The following is an 18,601-nucleotide window of genomic DNA, read 5'->3' on the forward strand; positions in this document are numbered from 1 at the left end:
TGCACGTGAGATGTGGGCAAACTAATGATGCACAGGTGTGTTCTATCAGTACTAATCAGCTACCTAATTGTGTCTACTCCTTCCGTGGCAATAATATCTCCCATCCTTCACATATCCATGAGTGGGGCGGTGATAATATATACACATATATATATATGTATGTGTGTGTCTCTCTCTTATACTGTAGCTCTATAGTAGCAGTGGTGTGAGGAGTCTGCCTGTCAGTCTGTGTGACTGGGTTGCCTCCTGTGGTGTCCCTGCCATCTACTCTGCCCCTCCAGACCTGCCATCCATCTACACCTGTGTGGTCCGACACTACCTCTACCACAGGTAGGTCATTATACACCTGTGTGGTCTGATACTACCTCTACCACAGGTAGGTCATTATACACCTATGTGGTCTGATACTACCTCTACCACAGGTAGGGTCATTATACACCTGTGTGGTCTGACACTACCTCTACCACAGGTAGGTCATTATACACCTGTGTGGTCTGATACTACCTCTACCACAGGTAGGTCATTATACACCTGTGTGGTCCGACACTACCTCTACCACAGGTAGGTCATTATAGACCTGTGTGGTCTGATACTACCTCTACCACAGGTAGGTCATCATTATACACCTGTGTGGTCCAACACTACCTCTACCACAGGTAGGGTCATTATACACCTGTGTGGTCTGATACTACCTCTACCACAGGTAGGTCATTATACACCTGTGTGGTCCGACACTACCTCTACCACAGGTAGGTCATTATAGACCTGTGTGGTCTGATACTACCTCTACCACAGGTAGGTCATCATTATACACCTGTGTGGTCCAACACTACCTCTACCACAGGTAGGGTCATTATACACCTGTGTGGTCTGATACTACCTCTACCACAGGTAGGTCATTATACACCTGTGTGGTCCGACACTACCTCTACCACAGGTAGGTCATTATACACCTGTGTGGTCCGACACTACCTCTACCACAGGTAGGTCATTATACACCTGTGTGGTCCGATACTACCTCTACCACAGGTAGGTCATTATACACCTGTGTGGTCCGATACTACCTCTACCACAGGTAGGTCATTATACACCTGTGTGGTCCGACACTACCTCTACCACAGGTAGGTCATTATACACCTATGTGGTCCGACACTACCTCTACCACAGGTAGGTCATTATACACCTGTGTGGTCCGACACTACCTCTACCACAGGTAAGTCACCTGTCAGGTCAGACACTACCTCTACCACAGGTAAGTCACCTGTCAGGTCAGACACTACCTCTACCACAGGTAGGTTATACGAGCCCGATCTTGCTTAACATATGTAAATAAAGTACTTATCGACCACAGGCAAAAGGTACATATTATGTTATAGGATAAGTATATGTATACATAAGTATACGTATTTACAAAAATTTACAATGGACCTCATTCTCAAACATTTTCACAAATATTTTCTAGAACTTTGTAAGAACAAAAATCAGGGTGGGTGGGTGTATTAGTCTAGTGGTGAGAGCTGTTTGTATCAGGGTGGGTGTCTTAGTCTAGTGGTGAGAGCTGTTTGTATCAGGGTGGGTGTCTTAGTCTAGTGGTGAGAGCTGTTTGTATCAGGGTGGGTGTCTTAGTCTAGTGGTGAGAGCTGTTTGTATCAGGGTGGGTGTCTTAGTCTAGTGGTGAGAGCTGTGTTTGTACCAGGGTGGTGGGTGGTTTAGTCTAGTGGTGAGAGCACTCACTTGTGACCACAATCATTGTTGGTTCAACTCCCCGTAGCAGTGATTTATTTGTTTTTGTACTTTTGCTGATACGAAACATAAATATATTACTTTATACAATATGTAAATTACTTATGGCTATAATTTCTGAAAGACTGTGTTGCATACACACTAGAGGCTGACATGTGAGTGGATTTTGACTCCTGCTCCTTCCCACTCCCACAGAAATAATCCCATCCCAATCCCAAGTGAGAGTTGAGTGAAATTGACTCCCATCCCGTGGGAATCCCGAAAGGATGTCATCCCCCACACACACACACACACACACACACACACACACACACACACACACACACACCCACACACCCACACACATACTTGATCTATTGATAATCTACCCGTCTGATCTATTGATCTACAGTACCTGTCTGATCTATTGATCTGTCTGATATATTGATCTATTTGCCTGATCTATTGATTGTCTGTCTGTCTGATCTATTGATCTGTCTGATCTATTGATCATTTACCTGTCTGATCTACTGATCATCTATCCGTCTGATCTATTGATTATATATCCGTCTGATCTATTGATTATCTATCTCTCTATATTTCCAGGGTTGCCAGTATGATTTCCCAGTTCACTGCAGGGCTGAACAGCTGTGGTGGATTGTGGGACACGGTACGGCTCCACTGGGAGGAGTTTGAGCCACTGATGACTGACAGCTGGCGACCTTTGACCCTGTTGGAGTTCACCCATCTCTTCACTTACTGCTACAGCGGGCCTGAGCTCCGCCCCGCAGAGGAGAGGACCACCCAGCACTGGGAGAGAGTTCTCAGCATGGTGACTGGTGAGTAGAGGACCACTGGGAGAGTTCTCATCATGGTGACTGGTAAGTAGAGGACCACTGGGAGAGTTCTCATCATGGTGACTGGTAAGTAGAGAAGAATACTGGGAGAGTTCTCATCATGGTGACTGGTAAGTAGAGGACCACTGGGAGAGTTCTCAGCATGGTGACTGGTAAGTAGAGAAGAATACTGGGAGAGTTCTCATCATGGTGACTGGTAAGTAGAGGACCACTGGGAGAGTTCTCAGCATGGTGACTGGTAAGTAGAGGACCACTGGGAGAGTTCTCAGCATGGTGACTGGTAAGTAGAGGACCACTGGGAGAGTTCTCAGCATGGTGACTGGTAAGTAGAGGACCACTGGGAGAGTTCTCAGCATGGTGACTGGTAAGTAGAGGACCACTGGGAGAGTTCTCAGCATGGTGACTGGTAAGTAGAGGACCACTGGGAGAGTTCTCAGCATGGTGACTGGTAAGTAGAGGACCACTGGGAGAGTTCTCAGCATGGTGACTGGTAAGTAGAGAAGAATACTGGGAGAGTTCTCAGCATGGTCACTGGTAAGTAGAGGACCACTGGGAGAGACTGGTAGAGAGAAGGATACTGGGAGCGACTGGGAGACAAAATGGCATCCAATGTAATAAAAAAAGTCAACCAACGAACGCGATTCTTGTACCGGATCTCCTCTCTGGTAAACAAGAATACCCTGAAGACTCTAGCAGGAGCACTCATTCAAGGGTACTACGACTATGCTTGCACCTCATGGTACCAAAGCACCTCAAAGGCACTAAAAAACAAATTACAAACATCTCAAAACAAGCTAGTCAGACTACTACTTGACCTGACTCCTAGAACCCACCTCACCCCTGCCCACTTTGACAACCTAGGATGGCTTAGAGTAGACGACAGAGTACAGCAACTTGCAATGGGCCTGGTCTACAAGATACACTACGCGACCAAGGTACCCATGTACATGTCAAAATACTTCCCAAAGGTCAGTGAATACCACGATCACAACACCAGAGGGAGCTCCACAAATCATGTAAAACCCAGATTCGGCTCAAACAAGGGACTAAACACGTTTCGCAATTATGCCACATCAATGTGGAACGCCCTACCTAAAGCTGTAAAGGAATGTGAATCACTACCCACTTTCAAAAACACTCTCAAAAAACACCTACGTGAGACTGCAATTCGAAACTGGCCCCTACAAATGTCCTAACCTAGTTGTACAGTAAATGACCAAGTAAGGCCTTGTCAATATTCCAATGTACAGTGTAAAATGTGTGTGTCCCCTACCCAACCCCCCCCCCCCCCCCCCCCCCCCCCCAACCTCCAATGTACAGCCCCCACCCAACCCCACCCCACCCAACCAACCTCCTCCAATGTATACAGTTTCTACGCCAAATGTATATATACACTCCTTTTCTGGACACTTTTGTATCACAAACAGTACTGTATTTGCAAATCTGATATGTCATAAATGTATAGATGTAGCAGTACTGTCTATCTGTATGTCATGTATGTCATATATGTTATGATGAATTGAAAATGGGGGACCCTGATGTAAACAAGACGAAAGTCTTTCTCTGGTCTGCATCCCCTTAACAATTGTATGTATTGAGCTGTACTGTACTGTACCCATTCTGCAATCTGTTAATAAACTTTTCAATCAATCAATCAAAGAGAAGGTTACTGGGAGAGACTGGTAGAGAGAAGGATACTGAGAGCGACTGGTAGAGAGAAGGATACTGAGAGCGACTGGTAGAGAGAAGGTTACTGGGAGAGACTGGTAGAGAGAAGGATACTGGGAGAGACTGGTAGAGAGAAGGATACTGGGAGAGACTGGTAGAGAGAAGGATATTGGGAGCGACTGGTAGAGAGAAGGATACTGGGAGAGACTGGTCGATCTCAGTAAGGGCCTATTTCCACTGCAAAATGTGGCCATGTGGTGTATGATGGAAGCGGTGAGTTGAGTGGAGTGGTGGAGTGGTTGAGTGGTTGGTTGAGTTGAGTGGTTGGTTGAGTTGAGTGGTTGAGTTGTTGGTTGAGTGGAGTGGTTGAGTTGAGTGGTTGAGTTGTTGGTTGAGTGGAGTGGTTGAGTTGAGTGGTTGGTTGAGTTGAGTGGTTGAGTTGTTGGTTGAGTTGAGTGGAGTGGTTGAGTTGAGTGGAGTGGTTGAGTGGAGTGGGTGAGTTGAGTGGTTGGTTGAGTTGAGTGGTTGGTTGAGTTGAATGGTTGGTTGAGTTGAATGGTTGGTTGAGTTGAATGGTTGGTTGAGTTGAGTGGTTGAGTGGTTGGTTGAGTTGAGTTAAGTGGTTGGTGAGTGAGTATTGAGGTACTTTACCTCAATACTTTAATTTTCATTTTAGGGAACTTTGTACTTTACTCCACTACATTTATCTGAACCCATCAGTTACTTTGAAGAAAAAGATTTAGCATAAAAAGCATTGAATGAATTGATGATTCACTTCAAGAGGACATAATCAGATGGGCGGCTAGGTGGTGTAGTGGGCAAGGCGCTCGCCACCAATGCAGGAGACGCTGGGTTCGAGCCCAGCTCTCCGCATTGCTATCAGCTTGGCTGGTCGTTCATAATAATATAATTGGCAGTATTAGGGGGTGGGACGCTGATGGGTGGGGATCGGACGTTGTGGACAGCGACTCCTACAGGTTGGTTGGTGCGCCTGCACAGCAGAATCAGGAAGCGACGGGGGCGGCGTGTCCCTCCCACGCAGACCCCCGCCGCTGAGAGATCGCGCTGTGCAGGTGAAAAGATGCTACGGCTGCTTCCTCGAGTACCGGAGGGGACACGTGATGCAAGGCTTCGTCCACATTGCAGCCGGCTTGTGGGAGGCATGGCCTAACAGCGTTCGAGACAGGGGAGGGTAGAATTGGACGATACGAAATTGGGATGGGAGAAAAATAGAAAATGGGAGAAAAAAGTAGATTAAAAAAAAAAAGACATAATCAGAGCAGCATAACTGGACCACATATCACTTTAACATGACCTTTAGAGGTCACTGGCTCAAGGATTGAATGCTTCCAAGGCCTGGAATACAAGAACGTTGTATATAATTTGTACTTATGTACATTCAATATAAAATACTGTTTTTCTTTTACTTAAGTCGAATTTTAAACGACTTGAAACTTGTACTTTTACCAGGGTACTATTTTATATGGTAGACTTGTACTTTTACCAGCACTGTCTCCCTTTCCTGACGTCACTGTCCTCTACATGTCCTTTACCTGTCCTCCCAGACGGACAGACAGACTTTTCCTTCGAGGATCTCCTGGTGTTTATAACGGGAGCGGACCACCTCCCTCCCCTTGGCTTCTCCACAAAACTGTCTCTACTCTTCTACAGTCAGGTTGGCATTTATACCATCTATCACTGTTGATCTATCACTGTCTCTATACCATCCATCACTGTTTATACCATCTATCACTGTTGATCTATCACTGTCTATACCATCCATCACTGTTTATACCATCTATCACTGTTGATCTATCACTGTACCATCCATCACTGTTTATACCATCTATCACTGTCTATACCATCTATCACTGTTTATAACATCTATCACTGTCTATACCATCTATCACTGTTTATACCATCTACAGCAGGGGTCTCAAACTCGCGGCCCGCGGGCCAATTGCGGCCCGCTGGATGATATTTTGCAGCCACCTACTTGACATCAAAGTAAAAAAAAAAATTACTATTTTTTTATTTTTTTTTTAAGTTGTGGGACTTGTACAGCACTTTGTTCAACTTTGTCAGTGCTGTAAAGTTTAAACCTTTTAAAATCTTAGACAAACAAAACACTTTGCTTTCATGAAATATTGTAAGCCGTCATTTGAGGCTTTATAAAAGCAGCACAATGAACACAAATCTGTCAGTGCCGAGTCGGACCTCATCTTAAATAACAAACAGCATTGCTTGTTGTAGTTAACAAAGAGAGGCAGAGTTGATTTTGCAAAAAAAAAAAATGTAAAATCATATATATATATATATATAATATTTGATGCGGCCCAGCCTCACCCAGACTTTACCTCCAGCGGCCCCCAGGTAAATTGAGTTTGAGACCCCTGATCTACAGTAACGTACCATCTTTAGATAATAAAGTACTCAACATCTACTGTCCTTAACTATGAATGAACACAACACGAACTTACCATATTTAGATAATAAAATACTCAACCTCTAGTCTTTAACTATGAATGAACACAACACTCTAACTCACCATCTTTAGATAATAAAGTACTCAACCTCTACTGTCTTTTTTTTTTTTTTTTTTTTTTTTTTTTTTTACTTTGACCAGTCAGCTGGTTCTTTTCGCGTTTATCGCTTTTTCTGGTCAAGTATGACCGACAGATACAGGTTGAATGGGGTATAGATGGGGGGAAAGACACTCTGAGAGAATACGGCGAGTCCGGGAGTCGAACTCGTGTACCCCAGATCCGTGACGCGCACGGTTGTCCCCGACGCCGAAATAGCGTTCGAGGTACGCGGTGAGCTACTGGAGCTCCCCAACCTCTACTGTATTTAACTATGAATGAACACAACACTCTAACTTACCATCTTTAGATAATAAAGTACTCAACCTCTACTGTCTTTAACTATGAATGAACACAACACTCTAACTTACCATCTTTAGATAATAGTACTCAACCTCTACTGTCTTTAACTATGAATGAACACAACACTCTACAGTATCACTGTTTATACCATATATCAGTTTATGTATACCATCTATCACTGTTTATACCATCTATCAAGATACCTAACCATTTATCACTTTATCTATCACTGTTTATACCATCTATCACAGTTTATGTATACCATCTATCACAATTTATACCATCTATCACTGTTTATACCATATATCACTGTTTACACCATCTATCACTGATTATCTCACTATTTATACCATATATCACTGTTTATACCATTTATCACTTCATCTATCACTGAGTTTTTAAAATTAATTCATATAAATTTCCTCAGCCAGACACGTTTTTATGTGCCAAAATGTTATTGTGGTAGAATCTCTAACGCTGTGAAACAGGTACTGCACCTTGTTTAGACCTCATGCTCTACCAAGAGAGCTATGGAGGAATCCACACTATAATAAGTTACTCTATAGCAATGAGATAGTTATATATGTGTAAGCAACCCCTCCACATATTCACACTCAAACTACCACATATCACACCAAAACCAAAAATTATAAAAAGTAGCAAAATGGGGGGGGGGGCGGCTACGTGGCGTAGTGGGCAAGGCACTCGCCACGAATGACGGAGACGCTGGGCTTGCCTGTTCGAGCCCAGCGCTCCACATTGTTTTCAGTTTAGCTGGCCGTCCATACTAATACACATTGGCCGTATTAGGGGGTGGGAAACTGATGGGTGGGGATCGGGCGCTGTAGACAGCGACTCCCACAGGTCGGTTGGTGCGCCTGCGCAGTAGAATCAGGAAGTGTCGGGGGCAGCGTGAGCCTCCCACGCGTTACTCCTCGCCACTGAGAGATCGAGCTGCGCAGGTGAAAAGATGCGACTGCTGTTACCTCAAGTACCGGAGGGGACTTGTGCTATGTATGACTTAATCCACATTGCAGCCGGCTTGTGGGAGGCAAGAAACAGCGTTCGTGACAGGGGAGGGTTGAATTGGATGATACGAAATTGGGATGGGAGAAAATATAGAAAAATGGGAGAAAAAGTGGATAAAAAAAAAAAAAAAGTAGCAAAATGGGCAAATTCTCCTACAGGTCGCTGTTTTACGGCATTACAGATTCTACCTTTTAACGTCCATTATCGGCACAGAGTTGGAGAATAGAGAGAACATACTGTACTTGTGGAACCAGAGGGGGGGGGGGTGTGTGTTTACCTCTTGGCTCCCTCTTTAATTACTCATGTTGACGTTTCCAGGATGTGAGCATGCTCAGTGTGCGTCTGCCTCAAGCCTCCACCTGTGCTCTGGTGTTGTACCTTCCGAGGGGCGTGGCCAGCGCTGATGACCTCACAGACATGCTGAGCAGAGCCGTGCACGAGGGGCTGGGCTTCAGCCACGTACCTGTACCCCACTAAGACACCTGTACCTCACTAAGATACCTGTACCTCGCTAACATACGTCACTAAGATACCTGTACCCCACTAACATACCTCACTAAGATACCTGTACCCCACTAACATACCTCACTAAGACACCTGTACCTCACTAAGATACCTGTACCTAAGATACCTCACTAAGATACCTCTACCTCACTAAGATACCTGTACCTCACTAAGATACCTCATTAAGATAGCTGTACCTAAGATACCTGTACCTCACTAAGATACCTGTACCTCACTAAGATACCTCATTAAGATAGCTGTACCTAAGATACCTGTACCTCACTAAGATACCTGTACCTAAGATACCTGTACCTCACTAAGATACCTCACTAAGATACCTGTACCTCACTAAGATACCTCATTAACATACCTGTACCTAAGATACCTGTACCTCACTAAGATACCTGTACCTAAGATACCTGTACCTCACTAAGATACCTCACTAAGATACCTGTACCTCACTAAGATACCTGTACCTAAGATACCTGTACCTCACTAAGATATCTGTACCTAACTAAGATACATGTACCTCACTAAGATACCTGTACCTAAGATACCTGTACCTCACTAAGATATCTGTACCTAACTAAGATACCTGTACCTCACTAAGATATATGTACCTAACTAAGATACATGTACCTCACTAAGATACCTGTACCTAAGATACCTGTACCTCACTAAGATACCTGTACCTAAGATACCTGTACCTCACTAAGATACCTGTACCTAAGATACCTGTACCTCACTAAGATACATCTACTGCACTAAGATACCTCACTAAGATATCTGTACCTCACTAAGATACCTGTACCTCACTAAGATACATCTACTGCACTAAGATACCTCACTAAGATACCTGTACCTCACTAAGATACCTGTACCTAAGATACCGATACCTCACTAAGATACCTGTACCTCACTAAAATACCTGTACCTAAGATACCTGTACCTAACTAGATACCTCTACTGCACTAAGATACCTCACTAAGATACCTGTACCTCGTCCTTCATCAGTCTAACTTTGACATCATCCTTCATAGAGCAGATAGTGCTCTTGAAAATGAATGTAACACTATGTCCCAAATGCATTCGTAATCAGTAGGAAGACGGTTCTACTGAACTCCTCTAAAGCTCTCTCTGGGCTCAGGGTGAGGTGGTAATGTGTTGACATGTACACACACACACACCTTCTGTGTGGGAAAGGTTTCCCTTGTTCCTTAAACTGCTTCCTCATACTGTTTCACAGATTAAGTGTCTGCTTCCTCATACAGTTCCACAGATTAAGTGTCCCTTTTTAAAGGAAGACGCCAACATTATATGAAATGCGTTACCTTATACTCATTCAGGTTATCATATTTAAATATTTTACCTGTCAGTTTTAAATCAAATGATTAATAAAAATGTAAGTTATCAATGTAATTTGTTTTATTTTACAAACATATTAAACAATAAATTCCATTGTTAATCATTCAATACATTTTAGTTTTGTGTGTGTGTCTGTGCCAAATTAATTTGCATTGGCTCTGATGAAGGGAAGCTGACCAGTTTAGCCTGTTCAGAGGTTTGTTCTGGGTGAGACTACTGGGTTGTTTGTTCTTACTTATAAAAATGAATATGTGCCATAATAACTGGTGTTATTTGTCTAATAGCTTTCAAAAATATACCACAACGTTACTATAAAATGTTACTGATTGATAATGTTACACATTTGTTTAACAAAGTCGTTATACATTTTCTTTTAAGAACACTGCGATTATCAGCTGCTGGGCTACTAGACGCTCCACTACGCCCCAAAACTATGGAACAAACTGCCCAAAAACATCAAGGAAGCCAACTCACTAAATATCTTCAAAATACATCTCTTTGCTCAGGCATTTAAATTAGATATCAGGGAGCAGCATTAAAGGTTGTGTTAAAGTGGTCTGTGGTCCTTAATCAGAGCAGCATAACTGGACCACATACCACTTTAACATGACCTAATCAGAGCAGCATAACTGGACCACAGACCACTTTAACACAACCTTTAATCAGAGCAGCGTAACTGGACCACCTACCACTTTAACATGACATTTAATTAGAGCAGCATAACTGGACCACATGACCACTTTAACACAACCTTAACAACATTTAATCAGAGCAGTATGTACTTCTTCCACCACTGCATAGACATATTAATGCTTCATGCATCCATCAACATCCACTAGCATGTTTAGCAGGATGCTAACAGATGCCTCAATCAACATCCACTAGCATGTTTAGCATGATGCTAACAGAGGCTAACATCAGAACAGACTAGCCTACTGTACATGTTTCGGAAAGACATTAGTTCTGACCTCCTTCATAACAGAGACTACATGTTTCATGAAGACGGGTCATACTTCTTAACAAGGCTGAGATCATTTGAGATGCTGTCAGTAAATAAAGTAAGTAACGTTTATTTGTATAGCACCTTTCACAGATACAAAACCACAAGGTGCTTCACAGAATTAAAAGCAATAAAACATAGCTAACCGTATAAAGTAAGAGCAGATTAAAACAAGCTACAAGTAGCTGAAACAGGACAAAGACATGACCCCACACATGATGAAAGATACAATAATAATAAATGAATGAAATATTAATTAAAGGCCTGTCTGAATACAAATGGTTGCTAATTGTGGGGGAATAGTTTTCCTTGTTACTTAAGATGCTTCCTCATACTGTTTCACAGATTGCGTGTCCCTTTTAAAGGAATACGCCAACATTATATTAAATGTGTCTTCTCCAGTGTCAGACAACCTCTAGGTGAAACCTCTAGGGATCCACTCTTTTACTTTGAATCCTCGTCACTGTTATCGTATGAGATGTTCCATTTAGCAACTTCTCTCTGAACAACTGGAGGGAGAAGAAACAGAAAGAAAGACATTAGTTCACACCTCCTTCATAACAGAGACTACATGTTTCAGGAATACATTAGTTATGACCTCCATCAGAACACACTACATGTTTCAGGAAGGCAGAACTATAATACAGTACTTATTAATTAAGAAGGCTGAGATCATTTGAGTTATGTTGTCCGTAAAGTAAAGTTTATTTGTATAGCACCTTTCACAGATGCAAAACCATAAGGTGCTTCACAGAATTAAAAGCAAAAAGCACTGGCGGCCGGGATGGCGCAGCGGATATTGTGCTTGTCACCAATGCAAGAGACTCTGGTCTCGAATCCAGGTGTCAGCATTGCCTCCGGCTTGGGCCGGCCGTCATACTGGCTCAATTGGCAGAGCCAGCGGGTGGAAGTCGATGGGTGGTAATCTGGACGTTGTGGACAGCGACTCCTACAGGTCGGTTGGGGGACGCCTGCACAGCAGAAACAGGAAGTGGCGGGGGTAGTGTGAGCCTCCCATGCGTTACACCTCGCCAATGAGAGTCCGCGCTGGCAGGTGAACAGATGTGACAGGCTGCCTCCTCGTGTACCGGAGGGGACACGTGATGCAAGGCTTCTATCCTCCCTACAACCGACCAGTGGGGGGCATAGTCGAGCAACGTTCAAGAAAGGGGAGGGGAGAATTGGAAACACGAAATTGGGATGGGAGAAAAAAATAGAAAAATATGGAGAAAAGGTGGATAAAAAAAAGAGCAAAAAGCAATAAAACAGACAACATAGTAACTAACAGAATAAAGTAAGAGCAGATTAAAACAAGCTACAACTAGCTGAAACAGGACAGAAAGACATGACCACACACATGACAAAAGGCAAAATAATAATAAATTCATTAAATGTTAATTGAAAGCCCTTCTGAATAAAACAGTTTTAGCTGCTTTTAAAAGAATGACAGGATTCTGCAGGTCCCAGTGCTAAGGGAAGGGTGTTCCATAAAAGTGGTGCAATGGCTTGAATAGCACAGTCACCTCTGGTGTTCAGACAGGTTTGAGACTACTAGTTGTAGACTGATAGTGTACGGGTGCGAGACTACTAGTTGTAGACTGGTAGACTACGAGTACAATGCTACTAGTGGTTGACTGGTAGACTGGTAATGTACGGGTTCGAGACTACTAGTTATTGACTGGTAGTGTACGGGTTCAATGCTACTAGTTGTTGACTGGTAGACTGGTAGTTATAGTGTACTGGTTCAAGGCGACTAGTGGTTGACTGGTAGAGTACTGGTTCAATGCTACTAGTGGTTGACTGGTAGACTGGTAGTGTATGGGTTCAATGCTACTAGTGGTTGACTGGTAGACTGGTAGTGTACGGGTTCAATGCTACTAGTGGTTGACTGGTAGACTGGTAGTGTACGGGTTCAAGGCTACTAGTGGTTGACTGGTAGACTGGTAGTGTACGTGTTCAAGGCTACTAGTGGTTGCCAGTGCAACACAACATAGCTGAAATGCGTTGGGCTTGTGGTGCTCTTAAGCACCGAAAATGTCATTTGAAAAGTTCAACGGCAATGTTCCTCTCCAGAAATCATTCCACGGTTACTCGAGACAATCCACTGACCTTGTTCGGAACACTTTCATTCACAACTATTATGGGGGTGTAATTCGGTAGAAAGTAGTTCCTGCATGAAACCGCTCACAACAAGGTCTGTGGATTATGTTGAGTAACCGGGTCATGGTGTCTGGAAAGAGACGTTACTGTTCAGTTTTTCAAATGCCATTCAGCTCTGTTGTATTGTCTGAGGAGGGATATGAGGACTGTGTGTAACTAGGAGAGATATCAGGACGGTGTGTAACTAGGAGAGAATCTGAGATATGAGGACCGTGAGTAACTAGGAGAGATATGAGGACCGTGTGTAACTAGGAGGGATATGAGGACCATGTGTAACTAGGAGAGATATGAGGGCCGTGAGTAACTAGGAGAGATATGAGGACCGTGTGTAACTAGGAGAGATATCAGGACTGTGTGTAACTAGGAGAGATATGAGGGCCGTGAGTAACTAGGAGAGATATGAGGACTGTGTGTAACTAGGAAAGATATGAGGACCGTGTGTAACTAGGAGAGATATGAGGGCCGTGAGTAACTAGGAGAGATATGAGGACCGTGTGTAACTAGGAGAGATATCAGGACTGTGTGTAACTAGGAGAGATATGAGGGCCGTGAGTAACTAGGAGAGATATGAGGGCCGTGAGTAACTAGGAGAGATATGAGGACCGTGTGTAACTAGGAGAGATATCAGGACTGTGTGTAACTAGGAGAGATATGAGGGCCGTGAGTAACTAGGAGAGATATGAGGACTGTGTGTAACTAGGAAAGATATGAGGACCGTGTGTAACTAGGAGAGATATGAGCACCGTGTGTAACTACGGCGGCACGGTGGTGTAGTGGTTAACACTGTCGCCTCACAGCTAGAATGTCCAGGGTTCGATTCCGGCTTGGGGACCAGGTTTCCGCGTTGCCAGGTACCCAGGTGGGGTATCTCCCAGGCCTTTCTGTGTGGAGTTTGCATGTTCTCCCCGTGCTCGCAAGGGTTTCCCCTCCCGATAAAATAAACCCAATGGAAAAACATGCACAACAGATCGCTAACGCTGTCGTGTCCCTGACCAAGACGGACAGGAGCACTTGGATTGGTCCCAGAGACGCGGCCCCACGCTGCAGCCCTTATCTGCTCCCGGCTGCCCTAGGAGGGAAGGACGACGGGATGGGTCAAGCGCAGAGACTCAATTTCATCGGCGATCCTAAAATTGCATGTGTGTGTTCCTGTGTGTGCCGCCCATCGCATGTGTGTGTCACTGCATGATAAATAAAGACTTCTTCAAAGGTCGAGTTATTAATATATATTAACTAGGAGAGATGAGGACTGTGTATAACTAGGAGGGATATGAGGACTGTGTGTAAATATGAGAGATATGAGGACTGTGTGTAACTAGGAGAGATATGAGGACTGTGTGTAACTAGGAGAGATATGAGGACTGTATGTAACTAGGAGAGATATGAGGACTGTATGTAACTAGGAGAGATATGAGAACCATGTAACTAGGAGGGATATGAGGACTGTGTGTAACTAGGAGGGATATGAGGACTGTGTGTAACTAGGAGATATATGAGGACTGTGTGTAACTAGGAGAGATATGAGGAGTGTGTGTAACTAGGAGAGATATGTAAAAAGACAAATTCAAATTGCCTTGTGTAAATGGAAGTAATCTACACACACACACACACACACACACGCACACAGAACGTACCTGTTGAAGTAACTGAGTGATGGTTTGATTGCTTAATTGAGCGTAGGAGGTCATCTTGATCTGCATTTGGATCAGCACTGGCAGCTCTGTAGTTCAAACCAGGGATAATTGATTCCAGAACTATGTTACATAGAGCCAGTGGTGGAACGTAACAACGTACGTTCAAGGTACTTGCACTTTATTTGAGTTTTTCCATTTTAGGGAACTTTGTACTTTTACCCCATTCCATTTCAAAGGAAACATACTTTGCTTTACTCCATCAGTTACTAGTTACTTTTTTTTAAACATAAAAAAAATAAAAAAATGCTATGCTTTTCTCCCCATCCCAATTTAGTCGTTATGCCAATTCCCCCCCTCCCCTACCTGGTTGTTGTGCGCATGTTCCCCCCACTGGTCGGTACAAGGGAACCCTGAAGTCTACCACATGCTTCCTCCGACACATGCAGAGACAGCCAGCGGCTCTCTTTTCACCTGGAAGCGAGGACTCTCATTGGTGAAGTGTAACGCGTGGGAGGTCACGCTGCCTTTACCACTTCCTGCCTTTCGCTGAGAAGGCGCCCAGACCTGACCTGTAGGCGTCGCTGTCCACAACGCCAGTTCACCACCCACGACTTCCCTCCCGCTAACTTAGCCAAACGAGTTAGTATGACGATCGGGCCAAGCCGCAGGCAATGCTGACTCTGGGAGTCGAGACCGCAGCTTCTTGCATTGGTGACGAGCGCAATCTCCGCTACGCCACCTGACCGCCCCTGCTAGTTACTTTGAAGAAAAAGATTTTGGTTGGAAAACGTGGAAAAAAATCGATGAAGATAATAAAAATTCAAATTTGATGCTTGACAAGTTCAAGATGATGTAATCAGAGCAGCATAACTGGACCACGGATCACTTTAACACAACCTTTATTCAGAGCAGCATAACTGGACCACATACCACTTTAACACAACTTAATCAGAGAAGCATAACTGGACCACAGACCACTTTAACATAAAAATTTAGCAGCATGTACTTCTTCCACCACTGCATAAAGAGATATTAATGCTTCATGCCTCCATTAACATCCACCTAGCATGTTTAGCAGGATGCTAACAGATGCCTCCAACATCCACCTACAGTAGCATGTTTAGCAGGATGCTAACATATGCCTCCATCAACATCCACCTAGCATGTTTAGCAGGATGCTAACAGATGCCTCCATCAACATCCACTAGCATGTTTAGCAGGATGCTAACAGATGCCTCCATCAACATCTACTAGCATGTTTAGCAAGATGCTAACATCAACATCCACTAGCATGTTTAGAAGGATGCTAACAGAGGCTAAGGCAGTGGTCGGCAATAGGCGGCCCGCAGGACGAAATTGGCCCGCCAGCAATAATATCTGGACCGTCAGATTATTTTGAGAATATAATATTTTTTATATATATCAGACCGACTATAGGCTAGGGCTAGGCTATATATTTAAGCTACAATGTCCAAACAGAGAAACTACCACCACCTAAATAATGCTTATTATACTTTGTTTTATCCATGTTGAGAGTGAATAACAGGTAGGCTCTAGGCAGCGAGGTGCAATGTAGCGCTTGCTCAACATGAATAAAGTTGGTGGACAGCGCCTGGTGCTGAAATAGCAAACAAGCAGTGTGGTATGGTATGAAATTAAAACACCAGTTCGGTAAGTCATTCAAACTTTATCTTTACTTATGACTGACGTCAAATCAGAGCAAAAAAAAAGCTGAATCCGCTTCAAGAAGACGCTCTACATTAGGTATATAAGAATTACAACAAGACATTCATTAACTAAGTTAAAAATACAATTTGGCATTTAACCCTCTAAAGCCAGGCGCAACACTAGACATGTTTTGCAAAACATTAAATATCTTTGGATCCGTTTGTGATAAATACTCTTAGAATAAAGAATTGCGAGATCTCGCCGTCATTGTGCAGAAGTAAAGCCTAGATAGAATCTTGAAATATCTAGATTGGTTGTTTTCTCTGGACTGCATCTAATCTGCTGTATCTATCTATTTATCATATATCTATGTCACTATAGCCAATGGAAATGCTAGAAATGGTCACATGGACTTTATTAAATTAAGCAATTCTTTTTTAGTTCCGGCCCACCATATAATTGCTTGAACGAAATGTGGCCCGAGGCCAAACTTAATTTGGCTAAGGTGTTCTGCTTTCAATATCTCTAAAACAAGAACAGTGGTGCCAGTGGTTTATACATTAACTGAAATAAAAGTTCATGACCAATCAGAATGGGTTCGTAAACATGTGGACTAAACCTTTAACACAGAACTGTCGAAGGAGTCCTTTGCCAGGAGAGTTTGTGAGACAAGGAAATTATTACTAAACAAAAGGAGCAAGAATAATGTTGATTATATGCATGTAGTGAGGTGGTACATACCTGTATATGGACTTGTGGTTGGTTGACCAGTTGTAGTTGATGTAGTGATGGTTGTTATTGGTTGAGCAGTTGTTGTTGATCCAGTGACAGTTGTTGTTGGTTGACTAGTTGTTGTTGATTCAGTGACAGTTGTTGGTTGAGCAGTTGTTGTTGTTGATCCTGTGACAGTTGTTGTTGGTTGACTAGTTGTTGTTGATCCAATGACAGTTGATGTTGGTTGAGCAGTTGTTGTTGATCCAGTGACAGTTGTTGTTGGTTGACTAGTTGTTGATCCTGTGACAGTTGTTGTTGGTTGACTAGTTGTTGTTGATTCAGTGACAGTTGTTGGTTGAGCAGTTGTTGTTGTTGATCCTGTGACGGTTGTTGTTGGTTGACTAGTTGTTGTTGATCCAATGACAGTTGATGTTGGTTGAGCAGTTGTTGTTGATCCAGTGACAGTTGTTGGTTGAGCAGTTGTTGTTGTTGATCCTGTGACAGTTGTTGTTGGTTGACTAGTTGTTGTTGATCCAATGACAGTTGATGTTGGTTGAGCAGTTGTTGTTGTTGATCCCGTGACAGTTGTTGTTGGTTGACTAGTTGTTGTTGATCCAATGACAGTTGATGTTGGTTGAGCAGTTGTTGTTGATCCTGTGACAGTTGTTGTTGGTTGACTAGTTGTTGTTGATCCTGTGACAGTTGTTGTTGGTTGAGCAGTTGTTGTTGATCCAATGACAGTTGTTGTTGGTTGACTAGTTGTTGTTGATTCAGTGACAGTTGTTGGTTGAGCAGTTGTTGTTGTTGATCCTGTGACAGTTGTTGTTGGTTGACTAGTTGTTGTTGATCCAATGACAGTTGATGTTGGTTGAGCAGTTGTTGTTGTTGATCCTGTGACAGTTGTTGTTGATCCAATTACAGTTGTTGTTGGTTGAGCAGTTGTTGTTGATCTTGTGACAGTTGTTGTTGGTTGACTAGTTGTTGTTGATCCAATGACAGTTGATGTTGGTTGAGCAGTTGTTGTTGATCCTGTGACAGTTGTTGTTGGTTGACTAGTTGTTGTTGATCCAATGACAGTTGTTGTTGGTTGAGCAGTTGTTGTTGATCCTGTGACAGTTGTTGTTGGTTGACTAGTTGTTGTTGATCCAATGACAGTTGATGTTGGTTGAGCAGTTGTTGTTGTTGATCCTGTGACAGTTGTTGTTGGTTGACTAGTTGTTGTTGATCCAATGACAGTTGTTGTTGGTTGAGCAGTTGTTGTTGATCCAGTGACAGTTGTTGTTTGTTGACCAGTTGTTGTTGATCCTGTGACAGTTGTTGTTGGTTGACTAGTTGTTGTTGATCCAATGACAGTTGTTGTTTGTTGAGCAGTTGTTGTTGATCCAGTGACAGTTG

The 18,601-nt window shown here is 43.3% G+C and overlaps 1 long non-coding RNA gene across 1 annotated transcript; it reads right to left on the bottom strand.

Annotated features, from left to right (window-relative positions):
• Nucleotides 1–11,084: 11,084 nt before the first annotated feature.
• LOC311225379 lies at nt 11,085–17,370 on the bottom strand. The gene is made up of 3 exons (XR_014619503.1): nt 17,234–17,370; nt 14,825–14,910; nt 11,085–11,539 (listed from the first exon to the last, which is right to left on the bottom strand). It is a non-coding gene; the product is annotated as an uncharacterized lncRNA (long non-coding RNA).
• Between the last annotated feature and the right edge of the window lie 1,231 nt (nt 17,371–18,601).

Source organism: Notolepis coatsorum, assembly GCF_963971535.1.
Source record: "Notolepis coatsorum genome assembly, chromosome: 3".
In the NCBI taxonomy this organism is placed as follows: Eukaryota; Metazoa; Chordata; class Actinopteri; order Aulopiformes; family Paralepididae; genus Notolepis; species Notolepis coatsorum.